Here is a 27041-nt window from a genome sequence, read left to right as displayed (position 1 = left end):
AATTCCACCGAGTTTTTCTGCAGCTTCGCAAATTTCGTGTAGTACAACTCTGTGAACTCCGCCCATCCCTATTCATAGGGCGGTTCAGCTAAAAAGCAAAATTGGCAGACCTCGTCTCTTTTTCAGTTCAGTGTACCCACATCTTCCTATTCGGGAAAAAACCCCAGAAAGGTGCCAGCTGCCCCGAGTGTTCTGAATGGCTGCCGGAGTGGTGTAAATGGAAGAACACATTCTGATAGGTTGATGGATATCAAACCAAAATTGCTGAAACAATTTATTAGTTCAGGGAGTCTGGTTAGCCAACTGTCAACCAGTGAGAGATGCTGTCCGTTTTTAGACTAGTTTGACTGAATCAGATGGAGTTTGCTACCAGGTTTTCTCTTGTGGGAGGAGCAGGGTATGGGAATCACAGAGCGGTTTATGGCCTACTGTAGTATAATGCTCTTAGAGGCAGCTAAACAGTTCCGGAAATGGAAGGTCTCATCAGTCCCGGCCAGCATGTATCTGGGGTGGTGAGGCAAGGGGGTACCGATGTGGAAAATGACTAAATTAGGTATACATAAGCGGCGTTCATTTATGTTCACCACAGTCACTGTTGAAAGTAAAGTGAAAATCGTGAAACAGTGGCCACGCCATCTTGTCCCTTTTTAGGCCCCTTCATGCACGTAAGTGGCAGCCATTCCAGCGCGACCCTGTCTCCGAGCCACATCCCGTGCTGAACCCCCCACTCTTTCATCTCATTCATAGAACAGGCCCTTTGATAACCTCTTCCTCCCTGCCCGATTGTCCGGCCTGATCCCAGGCCATCACCTAGCCCAACAGATGCAGTTTATTGCCCCCTACAGTAGGACCTCGCCTCATATCAAAGGAGCGGGGATTAATCAATGCCTTCACACCCCTAGATCCGACCGATCACCCGCATTCCTGTTCCCAGCGGAATGTCCAGCTGCGCGATAGCCATCATGTTGAGATTTGGGTGGGGACCCCTACTGTAGATATGTGTGAGAACGGGTCTGAACCGGGGATTCCAAAGATGCCTTTTTCGTACTTCAAAGCAATACCACGGATGTCATAAATGTAATAAAGCCATAAACCTGTGTATAAGAGGCCAGGCCTCAGAGATGCGGTTAGAGCACCTCGAGAAGATACCCTGTTGTCTGATTTGACGTGTTCCGCTCCATCGTAATAAACTCCTGTTTCCTGCCTTCCAGTCCCCAGCGCCTGCCTCTTTGTTTGGTAATATTGAATGGTATGAGAGGCGGCTAACGCCGGGCAAATACTGAAGGGTTCTTGGTCGAATTCGGCCCTGCCTTTTTACAATTGACGCCCAACGTGGGGCCCATCAGCGACACGTGGATCCAGTGGGAGAGGTCCCAACGACAGAGTGAACGAATGCAACGATCGGGAAGTGCACCTGCCCGATAGACCCTCGTCTGGCAGCCGATCATCCGAACTTCACCGGTTCCGAGCAGACCTCTCTCGAGTGATCTACAGTCCTGACTGGGAACCATCAGGAGTGCCACAGCAATTACGGAGAATAGAGGACGATCAGGCGCTGGAAGCGGAAGACGAGAAACTGTCCATGCGGTCCGGGTAAGGTCGTGTAACACGACGAATTGCGAATTGATTGCTTGATTGTCTTGGAAAATACTAGTATTACGCATTTGATTGTTTGGTTCTGAGAGATTCTCTGTCTAGAAACGGGGAAGGATAGGAGTATTCTCCCTTTGCAGATAGTGAAGGGTAGGTAGCGCAGGCTTTTGCCCCCGTTGTAACCCGTCGCGCCTACTTCCCTCTCCATTGATTGATTGTTTGTTCGAGCATTAACTGTTCGAAATTGGTTCTCTGAAAGGATCTTCTCTGCCTACAAACGAGGAGGAACAGGAATTTCCCTCTCTGTTTGCAGATAGTGAAGGGTAGGTAGCGCAGGCTTTTGCCCCCGTTGTAACCCGTCGCGCCTATTTTATTCCTCATTTGATTGATTGATTGTTTGTCCGAACATTGACTGTTTGGAATTAGTTCTCTCTTTGGGTATTCCCTATTTGCGAATACTGTAGAATAGAAATATTCTGCCTAGTCTTTGCAAAGTAGTGAAGGATAGGTAGTGCAGACTTTTGTCCCCATTGTAACCCGTCATGCCTATCTTCTCCCCATTGTTCAGTAGTTGGTTCAGCCCGGACCGTTTATTAGAGGTAGATCATCCGGCTCCACCGGATGGCACCCCTAATAAAAAAGACATGTATATAAAATACGGATTAGCCGCTGTATCTTTCCAACGAACTATGACATAAAAATCGCTAGGAAAAACAAAAGGAATCGAGCAAAGTCAGTAGGCCACTGATGGGATCTTTTTGACCCCGCTAAAATAGAAACACTAGGAACAGCCCTTCATGAGAAATATGAAACTAGTGGGAGGAGCCGAGCTCGACACCGTGATGACCGCAAGGTAGCTCGGCTCCGCCGACCCCGCTGCCCAAACGTGTCTATCCTGCCGCCCACCCTGCCCAAAAACGACAACCTTATCTGCTGATACGTACCATCCGTCCTGGGGGCTCCAGAGTGCAGCAGATCCGCAGCTACGCTCGTCCGGAAAATGAGGCCTCCGGCACGTGGAGACCGGGGCCTTGCCTGCAGTCATCAGCCGGCGAGGTGACATCGGTGGCGGCCCGGGGTGGAGGATGGAGGCCGACCAAAAGGGACCGTTGTGCGAATAAGCCGGAGGCAACACAACGCGCCGAGGCCCGTCCCCGGATCATCCACAGGAGGTGTCCAGCAAGTTGTGTGCGGGGGATGCCTTGCTGATGGCTCCCCCCCTTTGTTGCCTGGTCCAGCCATTTTGTATACCTGCGCCAGGAGATGGCGTGGGGCGCCCGCGGAGAGGCGGCGCGGATGGCCCCCTCCCCCTCCAGGTGGAGGGTCCTCTCCTGCACCAAGATTGCCATTCACGTTCCACTTGCGGATCCCCCGTGGCTGGCTGACCGGGGGGGGGGGCCGCTCCGGTGGCTGTGGTGAAGGGCAGCTGCTGTGGGACTGTCAAGATGGCGGCCGGCTCCCCGGATTTGGGCCTGGTCCACTAAGATGGCTCTGGGCTACCATGGGACTTGGATGCTTGCCTGCTCGGGCATGAACCCCACTCTTGAAGACGTTCTCTCTGCTCTAGAGATTCTACGGAAGTCGTTGGTCCCCGACTCCCGCGGGCTTCCGGTGGGGGTGACCGCCGCCTTACCCTCATCAGGTGCCGTGAGGGAGGATGATTCAGTGCATCGACGGAGGGATACGCCTGCTGTCCCGCTCTCCGGAGTGGCCACGACGTTGTCACGAGATGACGGTGCTCTCATGCTAACTCCAGCTTTTGTCCTAAATTACTAAGAGATACTGTAGACTACCAACTCGATCAGTTCCGGTGGGACCTCAGCATGGCCCGGTAGGGAAGATTCTGCCTTCCTCACCTTTAAGTCACGGTTCATGCCGCCTGTCCTTTCCGTTGGCGTTAACGGATTTTTTTGAACTGCCAAAAGGGGTTCTGGTCTGACCGCTAGTTATTGGAGGCATTTGGACTATACTCTGGACCTGCCCGGCCTCGACCAAAATGGCGCCAGTATAGGCGGGACTTGCAGCTCCTTATGACGTTCTAGTTGCTTAGCCTTGATGTTATGGGATATGTATGCGGTCTTTGTGCACACGGCGGGCGGGGAAGGGTACTGACTGGGCATGCGGACAACCCTATTGATGTGGGTTTTTATTCATTATTGATTATTGTATTATTATAGCTTCGAAGTAATGTTACTCATGATACTCGCCCATGGTGTGCGTATGGACGATTTTATTGTAACTGATCCTGTTATACTTCCAATTATAAAATTAACCTTCACTGATCCTGCAACCGTTAGTCACGTTTAGTTTTTTTTTAATTAAATGGCTCGCCCGTTACGTACTTCTATACTACAGTGTAATCTCTCCTTACCTCATGCGTTTCCCGTCTGCTCCGTGACCGGCCTATATGGTTGGAGGCCCATATTTGAATGCTGACATCTTCACAAATAAAGGTTTTTTAAATATATGGAACTAGCATCATAACAGTCACTTAGATTGGTAGGTTTTCGAATAAAGGCTACTATCCTCAAATAAATAAAGGGCAAGTAAAATGAAGCAATTTTGATTATGAAAAATTAAAAAGACTTAGTACACAGAAATAATGCGAAAAGAATAGTCAAGATCTGTCGTATTTTACATTCCTGCAGCATAAGCAATAGATAAAGATCCTGATATTTAGATATATCTATGAATAGGACAGTAGACCAGACCTCTTTTACTTCACAGCCCCCTATTGGATCGAAAGCGCGCCTTTTTCAAACTAGGAATCTTTAATTACACTACAGTTGTAAATTCCCCGAAGAAGTACATTGACCCGAAGTATTGTTAGTGATGAACCCCAAGCGCATTCTGGTCCTCGGTATCCTAAACATCATAATCCTTGTTTTACCCACCCCGTGTATCAGAGGAGTTTTTAAACGCTCCTAAAACTCACCAGAGGAATGCCCTCTAGTCTAACGTTAGGCAAAACGCATACTATTGAAGGCACGAAAGCCCTCAGTGAAACTTGCCACCCCCCAATAGTTTCCATGCTCTGCGAATAGGAACGACCCTATACCACTGTAGACCATTTCTTTCCTTCAAATGAAAACATGACTCCGTCACCCCCCCTCACCTTATACTGAATACCCCTGGCTTTTGACCCTTTCCTACATGCGGTCTGTACTACCACCCTCGGGCGATCTATGTAATAAACAGCCTATCATCGGTTGTCTTTGCCGCACTACCAGTTCCTCTGGGCTTCAATGCCGAGATGCAAGGTACTGCATCCCAAAGAGATAAGTCAGGTAAGTGGTAGGTAAAAACATTTTCGTGTTTATGCGCGCTGATGTGCTTTGAACGCTGCCCCCTCCCCCTCTTTTCTTTTTCTGCAGGTTAATATCGGAATTTCAGCTGAAGTATGGAGAAGACCTAAAACGCACCGTGTTCCACGCGAAAAAAAAAAAAACTGAAAAAATAGGCTAGCTCTGTGAGATGGTACATTGTATACAGGAGCTATCTCTGGGAGCGTGAAAAATTTGTATGGTATGAATGTGCGCATGGGCCCTGATTTGTGCCGTATGAATGCTTATGTGTGGCACACATCTGGGTTGACAAAAGAATGCTTTTTGTATGACTGAGGTGTTGATCGAATGGTTAATGGGATAGGAAAATTAAGCCCGAACATGGTACCTGCATGTGAAAGACGAATAAGAGTATAGCACATTCCTTAATTAGAGACGACTCTCTCTGGAGCTAGTAAATGGGAGAGTGGCCTACACCAGAAACGTGAAGGGTTACTGCAGTACAACGAACCCGACCCCAACCAATATCCCAAATGTATACCCAAAATAATGCGCACCAGTGAGTCAATTTGTGCGCTGACTAAATAAGAGAAGTTAAGAGTACCCCGGGTCAGGGTTCATCCAAAATCCCCCTCAGCCCAGAAATTAGGGATATTGTCATGTTTTAGATTTAACCCTTCTTCTTCCGTCCTCATAGAAAAATCGGAATTGTACCATTATCATCATCATTTGCTAGATGTTGGAAGACCCCACCGTGAGTATAAGCACGACTGGACTAGTGTCCGGCCAATTAAAAAGGAGTAAGTATTTTTGAAACGAGGTTACCAACAAAAATTGTCTACTATTAGGAAGGAAGGAGAATAAAAAGAGCTCGACCCCAAAATGAATTAAAGGGAATACTGAGAATACGCAACACGCATGACAAAGTCCTTTTGCCCAAAATAGCTCTGTGTCTTGTCTTAGGTTTTCGTACTTGATGTATGTACTGTCGCGCCCTATCTGGTATTTGTGTGTACGTAAACTAGGAATTTATGTTTTCCCTCAGCTTGTGTTTTTACATGTAAAACTGACCCGTACTGTTCTATGTGTGTGTGCACTGAATAGCCTATTATTATACACGTTTTTCCTCTCTCTCTCTCTCTTTATGTTGTACGTGTACTAATAGCCTATTTGGTGCGCACGACGCTCTCTCCCTCTGAGGGCTCCCTTGCTCCCTTTTGAATAAATGATGACACTGTACCTCGCCGGTACATGTATAATTGGCTTTGAACACGACAGTGTTTGAACAAATTGACAGAAACAAAACGATTGTATCTTGCCATATTACTACCTCTCCTTTCTGTAAGATGATGGAACTTAATTGGCTGAGAAAGAAAGGACAGGTAAGACGACTGATGTCCCCTAATCTGGCCCTTAAAAGGGAGCTATATGTCAGTGGCTTTTTTAGTGCTTTAGTAACACCACCTTCATCATTCAGATTACCACCGCCCATTGCACAAAAGTAGAGTGTCCGAAACGTCCCCGTTTTTCCAGAATGGTCCCAGTTCTGTACCAGCCGTCCCAGAAAACCTTAAAGAGTGTAGCTGATGACCTTGTTTTTAAAGATAAATCACGTTCGCGAATGTAACAGGAATAAACACCAAACAGACATGATGATGGAAAATAGTAAAAATCCCTGCAAACCTGCACCACAGCAATGATTCATGAGTTAATAGCATACCCCGATGTAAGGATTAATAAACATCCACCCTATCGTGACCGATAAACGTTTCCCCAACTACTTGGGGTTGGGAGAGAAATTGAAGTGTGTGAACGTCTTTCCCTGCCAGTTCTCTAAGACTTGTTTTTGTACTTATTTAAAGATAACATGCAGTCGTCGGAGGAGAGGGGCCGGACGTGACGCACAGCCTGGCTGCAGATCGGGGAACATCTATGACCTCGACCAAGGCGGAGCCACAGAGCAAAGAGATGCGGGACGAGGCACCATTCTCAACATGGAAAGTGAAAAGAAAGAAGGGCTGTCCAGAAGCCCCTGCATGTTGACCAGCTCGTGCCGAAAGTCCCAGCCCATTGAGCCCGATTGATGGGCCCACTTGCTTGAGATTTCTGCCCTCCTTGATCCATTTCAGATCTGATCCCACTCCACCCTCTCTTCCCTCGGCCTCCCAAAGCACGCCCCCATCCCCCCTCCTTTTTTCCATATGGAGTTTTTTTGAACTTGACTTCAAGAAGAAACACAGCACAAAGATAGAATAGGGTTTGTCACGAAAGAAGAACGGAATGCGGGTACCCCGCCTAAAGTACCTATGGTAGATCAGTTAGGAACAAGACAAACAGGACTGTGGTCCGAGAGCAAAGAATGGCCACACCCTGCAACGCGAAATCTGGATTAGAGCTGGACGCATAGCTCCACCGCCGGTGCTCATCAGTGCCAACGAAGAAAAAAAAAAGAGGAAGAACAATGAGAGCCTACCAGTGATGGCTCGCTGTAATAAGACACTGGAAAGAAGAACCCTTTTTGAACATTACCACCCCTTGACTGTCACTTGTATTAAGTTGAATTCCTCTCCCAACCACTTTGTATTGATTATCACCGAATTGAGCTTTCGAAACCTTACATCGGTCACTTTCAACTGTGCATGGATAACTAAGAAAGCGTCAACTCTGTATCATGATGATTATAGAACACCAGTCATACACATGAACATGCTGTCTAGTTGTGATCCCCACGGAGTCCAGACCTCAAGTAATGTACTTAATAGCCCTTATTCTGCCAGAACATTTATTGTATGACATCATGTTTGTATTCGAACGAATTCCCTACATCATCTAAGTAATGTCCCCATCTCCAGGTCTAATTTATGACACAGCTAATGTAATTTTGTATGCACTGCCTCCTCGCCTATCACCTTTACTACATATGGTTATGTACGATTCTGTCAGCATTGATAGCAGAATTATTTCCATCTGCCCGTAATGCATATGGGCTACCAAAGCGGATTGTATAACTAATGTCAGCTTGTACATCCTCACCTGTGACATGAACAGAAATGAACTAACTTATGATAAAAAATGGGGACTGTGGAAAATGACTAAATTAGGTATACATAAGCGGCGTTCATTTATGTTCACCACAGCCACTGTTGAAAGTAAAGTGAAAATCGTGAAACAGTGGCCACGCCATCTTGTCCCTTTTTAGGCCCCTTCATGCACGTAAGTGGCAGCCATTTTGTGTGCCATAGCCTCTCTGCCCACTGCCAATAGCCTGCGCGTCTCTCCCCCTCACTCCCCGGCCTCGCAAGCATCCCCCCCGCGCCCCGACAGCCCCCGGTCTCTCCTGCTTGGGCCATAAACGCACCTGCAGCGCGACCCTGTCTCCGAGCCACATCCCGTGCTGAACCCCCCACTCTTTCATCTCATTCATAGAACAGGCCCTTTGATAACCTCTTCCTCCCTGCCCGATTGTCCGGCCTGATCCCAGGCCATCACCTAGCCCAACAGATGCAGTTTATTGCCCCCTACAGTAGGACCTCGCCTCACATCAAAGGAGTGGGGATTAATCAATGCCTTCACACCCCTAGATCCGACCGATCGCCCGCATTCCTGTTCCCAGCGGAATGTCCAGCTGCGCGATAGCCATCATGCTGAGATTTGGGTGGGGACCCCTACTGTAGATATGTGTGAGAACGGGCCTGAACCGGGGATTCCAAAGATGCCTTTTTCGTACTTCAAAGCAATACCACAGATGTCATAAATGTAATAAAGCCATAAACTTGTGTATAAGAGGCCAGGCCTCAGATATGCGGTTAGAGCACCTCGAGAAGATACCCTGTTGTCTGATTTGACGTGTTCTGCTCCGTCGGAATAAACTCCTGTTTCCTGCCTTCCAGTCTCCAGCGCCTGCCTCTTTGTTTGGTAATATTGAATGGTATGAGAGGCGGCTAACGCCGGGCAAATACTGAAGGGTTCTTGGTCGAATTCGGCCCTGCCTTTTTACACCGAGGTATGATTGTGAAAAATATAATAATGTACTTACCTCATCACCGCTCTGTCCCCTTCGCCTCTTCTCAGAACAGGGAGCAGCAAGGCTCCCCTGAGCCAATCACAATGCTGCAATGCAGCATTTGATTTGTATGATCCCCATGGTTTGGGGCTAAGACAGGGACTGGGAACCTAGACATGTTTTCTATGCAGGCCGCAATGTAGCCGGCATGGAGAACATGCTAAAGTGTACCTGACTGGCCAGCCCGAGAGGGCCGGTCAAAGCATCATGCGCATTTCAGTGTGCCCACCACTCCTCTCCTGCTCTGTCAGCATAGGAGCCCCACCCCCAAGCTGCAGCATCAGGGAAGAATAAAAAGCTAATAAAATTGTGGTTTTATCATTTTATTTTTCCTTTCTTTTACTGCTGCACAGCATCAGTGGGGCGACGCTCCTCCGCCTTACCTGAGGAGCCGCCACAGGTGTTCCAGTGGTCATTGATTACATTCCTCAAAGTAAGTGTGGGGTGGGGGCAAAAACGTCATTTTTCCATGTTAATTTACATGGCAAATGTTGGGAAGCTATCAGACCCTATGGCTGGGCAACCCCATGGTCTTGCAGTGCCCCAAGGCTCTGCCCCTTTTTTCTGTGATGCTGTGGTACCACATGAATACTGTGTAAGTACATGGGGATGGTGCTGAGCAGCGCAGTAGTACTGTAGTACCACCGTGCAGCAGAAAATAAAAGACACTGCAATTTACTGAAATTCAGGAAGCTTTTAAATATGGTGTCTTCCTATTGTTTCTTCCCTTTTTCATACTTCCATGTTTTCTTAGTTGTTTTTGTTCTTTTGGGGCAGGTTTTGTTGGTTATGCTAGTCTCTCTCAGTATCAAGAAGCTTCAAAATGGTGACCTACACCCACAAACTAATATAATATACCATAGGAAACAGTGCTTAATTTGAACCAGTGGTTTCCAGTGCTCAACACCGGCACTTAATCATCAACACCATATTTGCCCAGAAGTGGGGTAAGGTATGGGGCCGATGGGTGGAATACAGAGGGTCCCGAAATATTGAAACTGTACATTGGAATGTCATTGAGGTTGAATTTATTACTACTGTATTGCAATGATTGTATTGCATATGTGCGGCGACCCCGAAACCCTCACTGTGACTATCCAGATAATTCTGTATATCTGAAGTGTATCGTTCACCCTCTGGACTCTAGCAGCATTCAAGGCATAGCAGCCACAGCAAGAGGGGTTTCAGACTTCACTTGTGTATTTTTACATTGCCCTTACATGCAATTTGTTTCTTATGTGTAATGCATCAGTGTTCATGTTGTGACTTATCAATGTAAAATAAACACACCTGCATTTTTTGTGGTGCATGTGGTTGTACATTCAATAGTATGGGTATGTTGTATGTGTGTTATGCTGCATGTACAAAATAGAAGAACCCACACTTCACGTTATTTCAACAAGTATTATTCAAGTAAAGAAATGAACAAACTTTGTCATGTTCATCTCGGCAATTATTTACGCCTTTTAATCGTTTTTTTTAGAAATAGACAATACTGTTTTTAGAAAGAGAAGAAGACGTTCTTCACAAACATAACCACATACATTTGTTGTCTGAGTTATACAACAACCTATGTGTAAAGAAAGTGAAACATACAATTCATACGATTCATTTCATAATACATCGTGTTATTTAAAAAATATGAAACAGGTGGAAAAAGAATTTTTACGTGAAAAAAGATGTCAAAATTATTTCAAATGGACATCAACACATAAACACAATTTTTAACAAAATACTGAATTGTCATAAATCACTGTAGATGCTCAGTATAAAATTAATGTCAAGGTTCAGTCCCCTTTGTGAACAATGTTTGCAAGAATATAGGATTTAATCCTTTTTGCCGTTCTTTCAAAAATATAGGATTTAATCCTTTTTGCCGACGCGTTTCGAGTGTGAGTTTCCAGTACCCAGACTCTCATCAGGGCCAAATCAATCGTTTTTCCGATCCTTATCCTAATGATAAAAAACAAATTGTACATACTTATTAGGACAGCTTCCCTTAGCCTACTCAGGTTCTTTACATAGTTTTCATCAAGGTGCCTTACCTCGGAGTGGTGGAGGTGAAGGTCACACTTGGAGCTTTTGAATGAAGCTGTGTGCGTGCTTCTAAAATAAAGATTGTTGTATACTTATTAGTTGCAGAGATCCAACAATCATTTCCTACTTTTAAAATATACCAAGACTGGGGCAGGACTTTCCTACCTGGCGCGGCGTGTCTCAAAACTTCAGTAATGCGAACCGTTTTCCCTCGTCATTTTTTGGGGAGGACGGGACCACTTTGTAATTTTAAATTTTTATCTGTCAAAAGAGTAACCGACAGTGGCATTGTTGTGTCTGTCTCTACATTTGGGTTCGCAGCCATTAAACTACTGGGGGAACCGCTGAATCACTCACCGCGAGTCTCCTCACGTTGAACGCGATGTCTCTCACCCGCCTTGTTGAGCGGTAACAGTTCACCCGCTGCGGATCTGAAACATGAAAGGACCCATTAGGGACGCTGTGTTTGTAGCAAGGACCGCGATCGTGTTCCTAACAGAAGAAACCAAGCTTACCTATTTCTACTGCTTGCTTTCCTCTCAATGGTCCCCGTCTTTCTGAATCACCAGTGTTGGTCACACAGGCAGCCGCCTGTACGTTTCTTTAAACTTACTTGACCAATCAAATGTTTGTATTACGGTGAAGCCCCAGGGGTGCATTCTGGGAATTGTAGTCAATTGAACGCTTACTTTTCATTAGAGTCTGTTCAATTCACTCATAGAGTTGAGTCCTTTGTTGATACTATCGAACCTCATTATAAGGTACGCTTCCTTGCGTAACAGCGCTTGTTCTACATTTGGTGATCGATGTTTTGGATCAATGCTGGTTAACACTGTCCAAGTGAAATCGGTCTCCTTGTGGTTAGAAGCCACAAAATGGTCGACCATTGGGGCATTCGGGACTCTTTTCTTTAGTCGTGATCGATGTTGTGAAATTCGTATGTTCACTTGTTGGCATGTTTTGCCGATGTATATTTTATTGCAGGCACACAATACTGCATATACTACATTCTTACTTCTGCACTTTGTGTGCATCTCATGTCTCCATTTGATGCCATTGTGACAAAATTCATTTCCTTCTATAGTACTACTGCAGGCGACACACATACCGCATTTGTGGTGTCCAGTGATGGGTTTTAATTTCCACTGTGATATAAGATCACTCTTGGTTTTAGGGACATAACTGTCTGCCCGGATGATTTGTTGGCCAATGCTGGGATTTTTTCTCATAGCGAAAATTGGCCTCTCCAAAGGGTTTTCAAGTCCCTCTAGTAAGTGCCAGTTTCGCAAGATTATTTGCCTGAATTTATTAGTATGAGCCCCATAAGTGGTGACACAAACTAATTTGTTTAGTTCATTTTTTGATTTTATTTTCAGGAGTTCTTCCCTAGGAGTGTACCTCGCTCTCTTTGTTGAATGCTTACGCAGTTTTTTTGGGTAACCCCTCTTGTTCATCTCATCACAAAATGTGGCTGCATGTGTATCAAAATTAGTTATTTCAGAGCAGTTTCTTCTTATCCTCAACAACTGACCATAAGGTAGGTTTTGTTTCAGACACTGGGGATGCGCACTGTTATAGTGTAAAATAGTGTTTTTGTCCGTCTGTTTTTTAAATAAAGAGGTTGAAAACCTATCTCCTTCGATGCCAACTTCCACATCCAAAAAGGTCATTTTCTTATTGCTCGAATCAATTGAAAATTTTATGTCTGGATGACGTGCATTCAGCCAGCCATAAAAATTGTCGAGTTCTATCTGGCTCCCCTGCCACAGGAGCCAGATATCATCAATATACCGTGCCCACTGTTTTATGTTGTCACTGTAAGGGTTGTTCCTATAAATGAATTTTTCCTCGTACGGCCCTACCCCACTTCAGTCCAAAGGGCCATACCCCCCAGTTTTTCAAAGCATGTACAAAATGGCATGACACATCACCTGCATATATTTTTTAACCACACACAACCTATATGTGCAGTGACATATTCTAAAAGTGGTACCTACCAGGCTTCACTCCACCAGTGACTCATTCTGCCAGGAAACTGCCAAGAGGACAACAGCAGCGCAAAGAGGACATCTAACTCAACTAAGTGCAAACCCGCTAGCTTGACGGCAAAAGAGTACTGCTGGCCAGCAATGGAGTCCCCCAAGTCGACGGAGGTGCGCCGCATAGGCAACAGTAAACAGTCTGTCGATGCGGACGACGGTTCAGCCAGCACATATATAAATACGGCAGGACTCTCTCAGCTCCGTGAAGTCCTTCTATCCACACCCACGGAGGGACGACAGGAGTCTATACAAAATCTAAATCAGGCCCTTAGAGATTTTCCCAGAAACACATGGGGGCATATTAACAAGGGATTTAACTCAGCTTTTTTTGGCTTTAAAAGCCAAAGAAGCAGAGATAAAAAATCACCCTATCAACAACAGGGTGCTAACATGCAAAAATGCATGTCAGCACCCTTTTTCACTACGCTTCCCTTTGCAGCTCCAATGAGATGCAAAGTGGGCGTTCCAGTGCAAAATAATAGGAGAAAGGTCTTATTATCAAGCTTCACGATAACCCTGTTAGAGACAAAAAAAGCAGCGCTAACCACAGTTAACACTGCTTTTTTACGTCTGCTAATTTTCAGATTTAGCCATGTAATCCAATGGGAGGTGGATTACATGGCTAAATCCACCATGGACTATCAACAAGGATATCCCTATCCTTGTAGTTTTATCGCTGCATTACCAGAGATAACCTCCCAAAATGCTGCTATCGCTGGATTTTTTTATCGCCTAGGCGGTTAGCGTTGTTAATATTGCAATAACCAGGCGATATAATCCAGCGATAGCAGGCGTTAAAAAAATTAACGCTAAGCGCCCTTTGCATTAATTTTCCCTGTTCCTTGTTAATATGCCCCTGGATGTTGAGGTGAAGCTAAGACTAGAACCTGTATTCCCAGTTCCAAAGTCAGCAGCTGTAGCCATACCACCACGTCATGGTTAGAGTGAGGGTGGTAAGCAGAAGCCACATGAAAGCTCGTCTCGTTATGGACTTGAGGTTAAAACTGGACCTCAGGCTGAACAAGATCCTGCGAGTATACCACGGCCTAGGTGTCTATTTCTCACATCAAGCCTGTTTCAAGTTGCTGCTATATTTTCAGATCATTTGACGAGGTACAGGGAGCGTATTATTTACCGAGGATCAATCCTTTTCTTAAATTAGTTTAACCAGGCCTGCTGTACCCCGCTACTTGGTGCAAAGGATAGCTATTTACCACTGAACTGCATTTAGGTGACCATACCATGTGACTGGCCACTTCCCTCCTCCCAGGAAATAATTAGTGTTTTTTTTTAATAAAGCAGATTAGCAGTTGTTACATTGAATCAAAAAACTCCCAATCTTGCCAAACAGGGAGCAGCAGTGCAATAAACAGGGCCATGGGAATTGTGCAGCAGGAGAGGGCAAAATTATGGAGCACAGGTGAGTAAATTATGTGCCAAGAAAAAGAAAATTACGCTGCATAATTTTATGATAGTGTTAATACACTAGGTAGGTAAATGGCATTTACCGAATTGTAAATACCGACTTTTACCGATTCGGTATTTACAAATCGGTAAATGCTATGTAAGTATTTTTACCGAAATACTTACCGAATTGGTAACATTCGGTAATTACCGAATCGGTATTTATCGATTCGGTAATTGCCATTGATTCCTATGGGCGATTCGGTAAAATTACTGATTTTACAAGGGGGGACAGGGTGTCACTTTGACACCCTGTTGCACCCCGAATTCAGGCTTGTGTGCCATGAGACACACATACATGCCGTTAGGGCATGTATGTGTTCCACATGGCACAGGTGTACAGGCACAGATGTGTATGTACACAGGAATTCGTTATTTACCATCAAATAGAATTGATGGTAAATAACGAATTATTAAGGGCCTGTGGCACTGTTTTCAGGGCCACCTACATCCCATATTACCGAATCTGTAAATTTACCGATTCGGTAATTTACAGAATCGGTAAATTTACCAATTCGGTAAATTTACATGTTCGGTAATATTTTGGCCCCCTACATCTGAAACTCCAAATACCGGTCGGTAACGGCCGAAATCGGCCGTTACCGACCGGTATTTGGCCACCTACATATGGCCCTAGATTATCATTTTTACACTTGTTAACACTGCCTGTTATGCTATGTTAATTGATTTTGCAAAGCGCTTAATCACCGGCAGGTCTCTTAGTGCTTTAGAGAGAGTTGCCAAATGGTCGTTAGTGGTGTCCAAAATTCCCCTAAACAGGACATTTCTGAGCTGTTTCCTGAAGGAGCAGGCTCCTTGCGGAGGTAATCCGGCAGTTGGTTCCATAGTTGTGGAAGCAGGACTGAAAATGCTCTGCCCCCTTTAGATGTGATATTGCACCCTGGAGGGGCCAGGCGGCAGGCCTCGGATGACCGCAGTATGCGGCCCTGAACATAGTTCTCCAGGCTTTCTTTAATGTAGGTTGGGGCTTTGCCATAAATTGCTTTATGGGCACTGCAGAGACCGTTGAATTTTACTCTCTGCTTAATAGGAAGCCAATGCAGTTTGCACAGCAGAAGCATGGCGTGGGTCCTTCTAGGCAGCCTAAAAATCAGCCTGGCTGCGTCGTTCAGTACCATCTGCAGTTTATTGACGAGCTTCTAGGGGATGGCGATATATAAGGCATTGCCATAGTCTAGTCTAGAAACAATTGTGGCTGACACAATCATTTGTATTGAGGCAGTGATAAGGAGGAAGACAAGTTTCCGTACCTGTCTCATGAGGCCTAAACATGTTCCGACCACTGGGGTGACTTGGTTGGCCATGGAAAGCTCGAAGTCGATCTTTATACCCAGGCTTTTTACGACAGGTACTGGTGTGGGGGTGGCACCCAGCTTTTGGGGCCAGAAGCGATCACTCCAGGCATTGTCTTTCATGGGGATGACAAGGACTTCTGTTTTGTCAGGGTTCATTTTTAGTGAATTGGCTGTCATCCAGTTCACTGAGAATCTGAGGATGTTTTGCGCGAGATCCTGGGCATGGGCGGGGTTGTCAATATGGAGGATGAGTTGGTTGTCGTCCGCGTAGTTGAAAACTCAGCAACCCATGTGGGCTAGACCTGTCACCAGAGGCTGTATGTACATGATGAAGAGGAGCGGGGACAGTGCAGAGCCCTGAGGGACGCTGCAGATGAGGGTGCCCCTGTCCGATATCTGCTCCACCAACTGGATCCTCTGGGTCCGACCTGACAGGAAGGATTCTAGCCGCTGGTGTGCCAGCCCGCGAATGCCCAGGTTCGTGATTCAAGGCAGCAGTTGTGTATGGCTGACCGTGTCAAATGTCACTGATAGGTCTAATAAAATCAGGGCGCTTGGTTTTTTATTGTCAGCCATGATTCTGAGGTCATTGAGTACAGACAGCATCACCAGCTCAGTACTGTGATGGGTTCTAAAACCAGCCTGTGGAGCCTGGAGTAGCTGGTGTTCCTCCAGGAAGGACGAGAGTGTCTTGAGGACATGTTCCACGACTTTTGCCAGGAGTAGCTGGTGTTCCTCCAGGAAGGACGGGAGTGTCTTGAGGACATGTTCCACGACTTTTGCCAGGAAGGGGAGCTGGGAGATGGGCCTATAATTCTTGAGATTAGCAGCATCTGCTCCAGGTTTCTTTAATGGGGGGTACCTCTGCCCTCCTTCAGGTTTGAGGGTAAGTAACCAGTCTCCAAGGAGTTGTTCAGTAAAGCGAGGATGTGCCTTTCCAGCTCGGGAAGGGCCATTCGGAAGATCCTCGGGGGCAAGGGTCTGCAGGAGAGCCCGATTAGGTGCAATTCATTAGTTGTGTCAGTGATGCTGAATCCAGGTTAGGGAAGATGGTAAGTTGCTTGCCGGGGAGTGGAGGGACTTGATTCTGAACTAGAGAGCCCTGATTGATAGGGGTATTGTCAATCTCAGAGAGGATGTCCCTGACATTCTGAAGAAAGAAGGTCTGAAATACATTGCAGTCTAGGGGGCGTGGCCATGGATTTCATCTCAGACTTTTGGCTGAGTTCTTTCAGTATTCTGAAAGTCTCTTTCTGTTTGTTTGGCGCGTTTGTAATTCTTGCCTCTTAATATCACACTTTCCTGATCGTGATAGATTTTTTATATGAGGTAAGTAAGGTTTTATAAGGTGACAGCTCAGCTGGGTCATATGCTTTACGCCACCACCTCTCAGCTTGGCGGAGGCTTTGCTTCCTTTCCCTCAGAGTCTCATTAAACCAGAGGGCCCCTTTGCCCTTGTCTCTGACTCTGTCTTTTTGCTCCAGTGCCACTTTATCTATAGCTCCGTGAAGGGTGTTGGTCAGGGCTTCACTTTCCTGGTCGAGATTCCCTTTTTTAAATTTTGCGGGGGGGGGCTGAGTAGGGTATCCACTAGGTTATCAGCTTCAATTTTATTCCAGCTTCACACCATTCTCCACTCTGGAAGTGGTTGCAATAGTTGGCTATCTAGCGGGACCTAGCAGCTAATTAGCGAGTGGTCCGACCATGCACAGGGGCTAATATCTATTTGACTGGCCCGTGGTTGCGAGGTCCAGATAAGGTCCAGGATGTGCCCTTTAGAGCGGGTGTGGCCATCTACCAATTGATGGAGTCCCATCGCGCACATTCCTGTCTCAAATTGGCTGTTGCACCTCATTTGTACCAGTTTAACTAACATCCAAATGTTGCCATAAGCAACAGAAAGGTGGCTAGTCTAGCTTTGCAACGGGTCTTCAACTGCGAGGCAACTCGTGTTGCTGAGTTTTTAGTAACTTTTGAACCATTTGAGTGAAAAAGAATTTTTTTTTGTTAAAATCTGCAGATAATGCAGCGGATGGAGGACTATGTGACACATCAGGCAAATTTTCAATTTTGGAAAAAAATACCACAACTGCACAATTGCATTATTTCAGTGATTCTGGCAAAACATTTACATAAGTGATTGCCCAAGACCACCAAATTTAACCACATGGGAGTCCATCAATAGTGCAACAACTGCATTTGGACCGTTGTCTCATGGGGTTGTAGGTCCAATACTCCCAAAGGATGGCTGTATTTTACTGTCCACAAAAAAGTATACAGAAAGTGATGGATAGATTATTTGAATGAATCTCAGCATCTGGTAATTACTTGGGCTGCATCCCAGTCCATTGTTGTTTTGCACACCATTCCACCTCAAATCATGGTTTGGACCAAGCCATATGCAAATCAGTCTGGACCTTGCGCCTCATGGGAACAGTCCAAATCAAACTGGCAGGCCAGGCCCTCCCTGAACCGGAAGACAAGTAACCCAGGACAGGTGTTGCTCTAGTTAGGACTCATCAGCCAGGAATAGCTTGGTTCCAGTTACACCGTGTGCACAGGACCTATGTTGAAGCATACCAGTCCCACTTAAGGCGACACACTAAAGTAAACAAAATAGTGATTAATGGAATGCTTGTATTAATCTCACCCTCTGATGAGGCTGGTGCTCCTCTGAGGTCAATTGAAGCCAACCAGTGGACTCCACCCAATTTGAAGACCTTACAACATTAGTCTTTATATTTTGTGACTTCCAATTTTAGAGATTTTGCTTAGTAGATGAGGCACAGATATTTTGTTCGATATTATTAATATATAACTAGAAGTTCAAATGAAATGTTTTGCTTTTTTACTCTGACTTAGAATGAGAATATTGTCCATGATGGTACCATACTCACCAGCCACAACCCTTGAGGCCCAGCCTCCTTCACCTGGGCCGTGCAGCCATAGTCCAGCACTCTGAGGTCCAAGTAAATGGGCCCATTAGTGGGCCTGACTCACATGACTATTTCATTGCATTGAATGTGTGCTTTCCGGATGTTGTTTAAATTTAGGAGAAATCAAATGAGAGGAGATGTATCTCAAATCTGGTAACTGAATCTGCATCACGCTAATTTACAAATTGAAATGGACTCTGGAGCCGTGTACGTGTACACTAATTATCAGTATTAAAACATTTAAAGGCTTCAGAGGACTTTGATGGGGTGTTGTAGCCATGGCTCATGGCATGTGACATGAAACTCTTTTAAGCCTACATATGATTGTATTCTAGTAGTTTCTCGTGTTTTTTAGTAACTAGGGTAATGCCTTTAATGGAAGTCAAATGCAAGAAGAACTAAAGAACGATGATGGATTCAACCCAGATCTGTGACTCAGGAGTGTCTGAAATGTTTCAGCACTCCATCCATCATCTCCTTGTGTTTGCTTCCTTTGCCCTAAGTTGGCAGGGTGTGCCCAGACATGGGTCCCTTGCTAAATTTGCCACTGGATTCAAGCTAGCCTGGCTGATGAGGGGTGTTACCCCCAAAACCAGTCCCAGGATGCTCGTTTACAGTCCAGGAACGACATGGCTTGGCAGTTGGGGCTGGACTGTTCCCATGAGGCACAGGGTCAAGACTGATTTGCCTATAGTTGTGTCTGAACTGGGGCGATGAAGTGAGCTAACGAGCGATTATGGATTCTACCCAGATCTGTGACTGGGGGTGCGTGTCTGAAAAAGCGTCTTGTCCATCATCTCTTTGTGTTTGGTTTAATGGAAATCAAGCAATTTTCAACTGTTTTATTTTCTATCATATCTTCTTATCACATATTCTATTGTGCACTGGGTATCTGAGAAAGCATCTTGGAATTTTAATCCACAGTGACCCCCAGGAGCATTCTACTTGCTGCAGCTCCCCTCATTAGGGCGTGAAGAAATATGACTACATCATTCCACTGTGATGAAACACCACAGTTTTCTCTTGCTGGCCTGTGCCATTTTCACGCACAGCTGCATCATCTGCACAGCCATCACAATGCATTGCCAGTTCACAAACCAGCAACCTTTCCTATAATTCCTTGACATTATGCTTGTCATTGCCCCTATTCAGTACTCCGCTGCTTTTAGCTAAGTTTGCACTATACTTCCGACACCCCTGCCTTTTTGCATGAAAAGCTTGCCATCTCCCCTGGCTCTCCACACCCCTGCACCAAGAACACCTTCAGACAGTAGAAGAAGATGGTCTAAAAAAAGAAAATCAAGCAAAAGGCCTTTCCCATTCGTGAACCAAGGATCTGGAATGTCATCCCCTGTCCAGCACAACAGGGCAAATCCAGCTCCAACTTAAAAAACAGCAAAAAAAGAAAAATAAGGTCCACAAACTTTTATTCTTCCTATCACTTGCGGCTATGTTTGGGGTATATAAATACTGCATCCATATGTACACATGTGCACTAATCTGGAAACAAATTGTTAACATTTGATTAAATGTACACATTTTGTAGAGGCCTAGACTAGACCTTTCTATCTAGTATGACTAATATAATGTATTTCCAGTTAATTGACATTTAACACAATCGCAAGATTTATCACTCAAGTACCATACGCCCTCCCTTCCTCTCCAAACCAACAGAAATCAACTGCGGAGTACCCCAGGGATCATCACTCAGCCCCACGCTCTTAAACATCTACATGGCCCCCCTCGCCTCCATCGTCAGACAGCATGGGCTCAGCATCATATCCTACACCAACGACACCCAGCTCATCCTCTCGCTCATGAAGGATCCAGAAGACACCAGATTCTGCTTCCAAGAAGGAATGAAGAATGTGGCAGCCTGGATGAAGGACAGCTGCCTGAAGCTAAACTCAGAGAAGACCGAGATCCTCATCCTCAGTCCCTGAACCTCCACTTGGGACAACACCTGGTGGCCCTCCGCCCTCGGGAGCCCATCCACCCCTACAGACATCGATCGGAACCTCGGCATCACCCTTGACTCCTCCCTCTCCATGAACCGCCAGATCAACACCATGACTTCCACTAGTTTCAACTGCCTTCGCCTCCTCCGCAAGACCTTCAAATGGATTCCCCCCGACTGCAGAAGGACCGTCACCTGTGCACTCATTACCAGCAGACTGGACTACGGCAACGCCCTCTACGCCGGAATCAACAAAACTCTTCCACACAAACTCCAAACCATCCAGAACCCCGCAGCCACACTCGTCCTCAGGACAGCATACCATGAGCACATGACCCAACACCTAAGAGGCCTCCACTGGCACCGCATCAAGAAGAGGGTTACCTTCAAACTCATCACCCATGCCTACAAATCCCTCAACAACATCGGACCCAAATATCTCAACGAGAGAGTATCCTTTCTCGTACCCAAGAGGATCCTCCGCTACACCGACCTCGCTCTGGCAGAGGTTCCACGCATCTGCAGAAACAGAACTGGCGGGAGAGGTTTCTCCTAAATCGCAGCCAAAACCTGGAACTAGCTCCCGGTGAACATCAGACGCTCCTGACCCTGCACACGTTCAGGAAGTACCTCAAGACCTGGCTCTTCAACTGATCTAGAGCCACCCCACCCCAGCGCCTTGAGACTCTCACGGGTGAGTAGCACGCTATATAAACCCCTGATTGATTGATATACAATGCAAGGGGTAATACAGACCCTATAGCTAAATGCCCAGGGAGTACACATGACTCCTACGTTTCCAGTCAATGTGGCCTCTACACCAGTCTTGCAAAAGTACAGAGATTGCATCCTGTTAGGTACGGTGCGTTTTTGCTTTCATTCTGATTTGACAAACATTTCAAGTACACCTTAGGTTGGTAACCTATTTTAGAGATAGTGCATATGCCATAGGCCCTTGGATTCTGTCAACATACCCCAATACAGTCAACTAGTCAAAGAGAGTATACTGTTGCATAAAGATGTACAAGGACTGGTATTCAGCCCATATTTAGGCCTCCTAAGGGCAGATTATGGTGTCTTCTTAAAAGTGGTGGGGGCCTGCTGTTGCAGGGATTCTGCACAAATACAGAACTATGCACAGATCATGAGACCTTGGTCTCAAGGGACTGAGTCTTCCTACCACCTGAGTACCCACAAGCCCAGAACCACCTAGCTATAGTGTCTCACTTGCTCTCCTTTTCACTCCCAGAGAAACAAATGATTATACACCCCAGAACACAACACTCCCAGATCTCTCAGGAATCACAGTAACAAGACACACCCTTTCGCTCACACTCTTGTACTTGTCCTCAAAAGGATCTGACTGAGACACGAAACAGTTTAAAATATTTATTTTAACTATGGTGCACTAATATGCAGTATAAGTGCCACAACAAGCAGATAAATGCATTGTACAAATATAGTCAGCATAGCAGCCAGTCTATATATCATGGAGGGAGATGGCATCATAAAAAGACAATGGAGAAAAGACTACAGTGCCTAACCTACCTCCACTTGCTAAGAAGAAGTATTATTATATAATAGAAGATCTCTGGGCTTTGTCAGCAGACCCCATACCTTAGCCTATAGAAGGTAGGTCTACATCATAGGTGCTGTCTCGCTCTTCTCCCTGGAAAGGTTCCTCTCCAAATGCGTGTTACCTATTTGTGTACCCCACTAAAAGCACAAGTATGCTGTCCGAACAACAGCACTGTAGTCTTTTCTCCACTGTCTTTTTATGATGACATCTCCCTCCATGATATATAGACTGGCTGCTATGCTGACTATATTTGTACTATGCATTTTCCAACTTGTTGTGGCACTTATACTGCATATTAGGGCACCTTAGTTAAAATAAATATTTTAAACTGTTTCGTGTCTCAGTATGTTTTGTCTAAGGGCTAAGGTCGGGCCAGAACAAAATAACGAGGAGCATTGTTGTTCGACCTTTCACATTATGTTCAGTCAAAATCCCAGGAACATGCAGAAAGTGAACACAACAATGAGTTCTCATGTAACAACAGTCATTGAAATTATTGCAAAAATGAAGACGTGTAGTAACCTGCGCAAAAGCAGCAGGCAAGCTGAGACGTGCTCCTGCTAACTTGGTGAAAAACGACAACTGCTGTATCACACAGAGACAATAGGTTAAAGTGTTGCCAGTTGTGCAATGTTATGTCTCATTGCAAGACGAAAAGGACCTTCCATAGTATAGTGCCAGATGATCATCATTTTATAGATGACGAGCCCTCACCCCACAACTCAGGTCAAGATGCTGCAAGGGCTGCTGAAGAAAGGGGACATCAGACAGACACAGCAACAAACCGCCTCTAAAGTGGGTGCGTGACAAAAAGAATGAAAGACATGACACATGCAGCATGTTGAATATGTTTAACTTTTTTTTCTTTCTTTATTTACAGAATATCTACAAATGATGGACACATCAATGTCAAGCATTGTCAGTGTACTTCATTTGTGTACAATTGTATGGGAATAGAAATTATAATTGAAGTTTTGTTTTCGCAATCAGAGTCCTCGTTATTTGTCCTCAATTCTGAAGCAGTGGACCTATCAGTGGAAGGCACAGACCCCCATCCTTCTGTTTCTGTTCCACCTCTTCTTGTCTGCATTGACCTTTGTATCTCAGCCTCTTCACTTTCCTGTGCAGGAGATGCCTGATGAATGACTCAACATGATGACTCATGTCTGTAGAACATCCAGTACTTCTAAGCCAGACATGACCTGAACTAAGCCCATTGCTACATCACTGCTTCACAGTGTGCCATTTCATTCTGCAAATTTACAGATCTGTGACTAAGAACTCCGGTGGCAGTTGCTAGTTTGCTACAGCTCTTCTATATCCTTGCATTCCAACTTGATAGTGACAATCACATCTTTTTTTGTGTTGCACTCTCTTCATAAATGTCTGCACACACTGTAGTGCAATGCTGTTAGGCTTGGCATGTTTTGGCGTGTTTCCCCAAGTTTTGCTTTCTGCCCTCCCGGCTTTTCGCACTGCTGATCAGTGGTAAAGCGCTGGTGCTCCTGTGGGTCAGCGAGAACTGTTTTTGGATTTGTTGTTCACGACATCGTGATAGCCCCGGATGGAGCTATCGACATCAAGGAACTACTAGCCTAAAGCATATTTTGATAAGTGAAGATTTTGAAGAATAATATTGTGGATTTTTATTGTATTTGGTCTTGTCTTAAGTATATTGGGGAGAGGAGTTGGCCTAACGGCTAGGGCGCTCGACCTGGGGATCTGGGTTCGAGTCTCGGTAACGACGCCAAAATCTCCTGTGATTCTGGGCAAATCACTTAATCTCCCCGTGCCTAAAAATGAAAGTGTCTCCTCATGTAACGTAACTGTAAAAATATGTAAAGCGCTCCGATACCTGATTCGGTTCGGGTCTAGTTCGCGCTATATAAAACTAAAAATATATATATATATATATATATATAAAAATTGGATATTTTTCTAAACTGGTGTGGTGTCCTTCTGTAGTGCGTACACTGTTTTACTGTTGGTTATGTGCAAATGCTTTACACAATGCCTCTACGATAATCCTGGCTGCTCGTGCCAAGCTACGAAGGGGGTGAGCAGGGGTTATTTTAGAAGTGTAACTCCCTTATCCTGACTAGAGTGGTGGTTTCTGCCTCGCTTTGGTGCAAGTCTCAGCTAGCCAGAAATCCCATTTCTAACAAATGCCTTATTTTTAAACAGATAAGTGCCAGGGCCCTTGTCAGGAGCATACTGCAGCTTGCACTACCCATTGCCCCTGCTAAAACCCTCTTATCAGAAGTTCATGCATCCCATTTTTAAACAATTAAAAATGTACGTTCATTTTAAATACTAACATTGTGGTAGTTGTGCAGCTTCAAAAGTGTCGATCCGCATAAATCCAGACACATTCTCTGGATTCAATGCACTTTTAATGGCTTCATCCACCGTGGTGGGTGTCGGCTCAGTAGATGCACCTCTCCAGTCCCATCAGCTTCCTTCATCCTACTTGCAAGCTTCTTCTTATTTCTGGAGCGTAGGCCATACCAGAGCTTTGTTAGCTCCTCAATGTACCTGATAGTAACTCCTGCAGCAGTGTTTCTTTCCTGTATATTAAAAAAATGTGATTATTAATTGGGATGGATGGTGACCCACCTCAAGTAATCATCACAACCCTTGCCAGGGTGAACCCTGAAAGTCACTAAATGATCCTGAGCTCAATGCCCTGGAAGCCATAGCACAGAGCAGCCAGGCTCAACTTAGGGCAACGTGTAAAGTGTTTTTGCAGAAACAAAACAGTAATAAAGTTAAATGCAAAGCAATAAAAATATCATACTGAACAAGAAAAAAAGTTACATTTAATAAACTAAATGACACCAAAATGACAAAATTTCAAATGAGGGGAACTGGAGATATGAATTCTTAAATTTGTAAATAGGAATAGCGCCAAGAAGCATAATGTGCCCATGACAGTCGAATGTCGTGGTAGACCAGGACCTAGGCGCAACTAAATGCTGAATGTGATGGAGCGATGGAGCAAACCATACTCAACCCCGACAAAGGTTTTACCTTCTGACCTTCATTCTATAAGTCCCACTCCACCACAGGGGTGCACTTTTAAAGCCCCCTGGGCCTTAGGTGTGGCACTTAGAGACTCACATGTGTCATGCAGAGGCATCCAGATTCGATTGCCACTGGTCACTTGGGTCGTTGCAAGAAAAGGCTTCTTGTAGCTTTCTGTGTAGCTGCAGCTTTAACATCTTTGTTGTGGGTACAAGAGAGAGCAAGTCCCGCCCTCCAGGGTGGCTCTTCTCAGGAAGCAGAAAGCAGGTTCAGTAGTCTTCTGATCCTCCTCATGTCCAGGAGTGTTCTGTAGTGGGTGCCAGGAGATGCCATATTTATGCCTGGCATGAGCTAGATGCGGGAATTACTTTTGGGCATGCCCTAACCAATGGGGTGAATCTTCCCATTGCCGACCCTACCCCTTAAAGCATTTTTTGACATGGTGGATGTCTTTGGCCATACTACACTTGGTTTCTGAATGCTGGTAATCCTAATGACCTCCCACATCTAACAATAAAATCCAGATCAGTCACTGTACCCCAACTAAAAACAGAGACAAACATCTGACAGAAAAAAAGCAGGGCTTTCCAGAAATCTAACAGAGGATATACAATAATTTGTTTGTTCCTGTACTCTGGTTTTCTACACAGCTCTGACTGTCACAGTAGAAAATAGATTCTGGGTGCAAGTCACAGTTATGACATGTTCATATTACATTTCTACATGTCCTACTTTTAAGTCACAGGCACCCTGCCTGTGGGATCTAAGGCCTACATAGGGGTGACATTAATAATAAAAAGGAAGTTTTGGCATGTAAAAAGGGTTTATTCTGACAGGTCAAGTTGCAGTTTTTACACTGCACAGTTAGGCCACAAAGGTAGGCCTGAAGCCATGTTTTACTTTTTCATTGTAGTGATTGGCACAATAGGTGCTGAAGTCGCATTATTGACATTTGACTTACAGGCCCTGAGTACATTTTGTACAAAGGCCCTGAGTACATTTTGTACAATTTACTAGGGACTTTATGTATATTGATTTTACTAATTGGTTATGTGCCAATTCAACCATGTTTAAAGAGAGAGAATAGGCACTTTAATACTCGTTAGCAGGGCTAAAGTGTACAGAGTTCTAAAACCAGCAAACATACAGGGTCCAGCAAAAGGCAAAAAATATGCAGCGACCAATTAGAAAATGTTGATTTCTCATTTTCTACTCTTTCTGCTATCTGACCAGTCAGTGGCCATTTAACAAACATCTGATTGTTGTTTGCAACACACCCCTCACCACAATTTTTATTTCTTTGTCAGTAAACCTCTTTTTTCTTTTCCTTGCACCCTCCTCTCACTGGCCTTCCTGGCTCACCATTTTAGATAATAAGAAATGTGAACTGCTAGAGCCTGCTCCCCCCTATGACTGCTTCTGGTCTGCAGTGTGGCAGATCGTGCCTAATTTATGATTCTGATGTCATCAATGTCTGTCTTTGTGACAGCTGAAGTTTGTGATCGTGACCAAAATCGCAAATTGGTAATTTTAGAAAGCAAATCCAAATCACTATTTGGAATAGATTATTTTCTGTCATCGCAAGTCACAAAAAAACAAATGTTGGTCCATTTAAGCCCTAGTTCCTTCATGAAAACGTTTGTGTGCAAATTGCACACAATTTAACATTTGTATTAGAATCCTCATATGATTTTTAAAATAAGTGTGAGAAATTGCAATATTGAATTAGGGGAGTGTCCACTAGCT

Source organism: Lissotriton helveticus, chromosome 4_2 (genome assembly GCF_964261635.1).
Source record: "Lissotriton helveticus chromosome 4_2, aLisHel1.1, whole genome shotgun sequence".
Taxonomy (NCBI): domain Eukaryota; kingdom Metazoa; phylum Chordata; class Amphibia; order Caudata; family Salamandridae; genus Lissotriton; species Lissotriton helveticus.
This window is presented reverse-complemented; position numbering follows the sequence as displayed.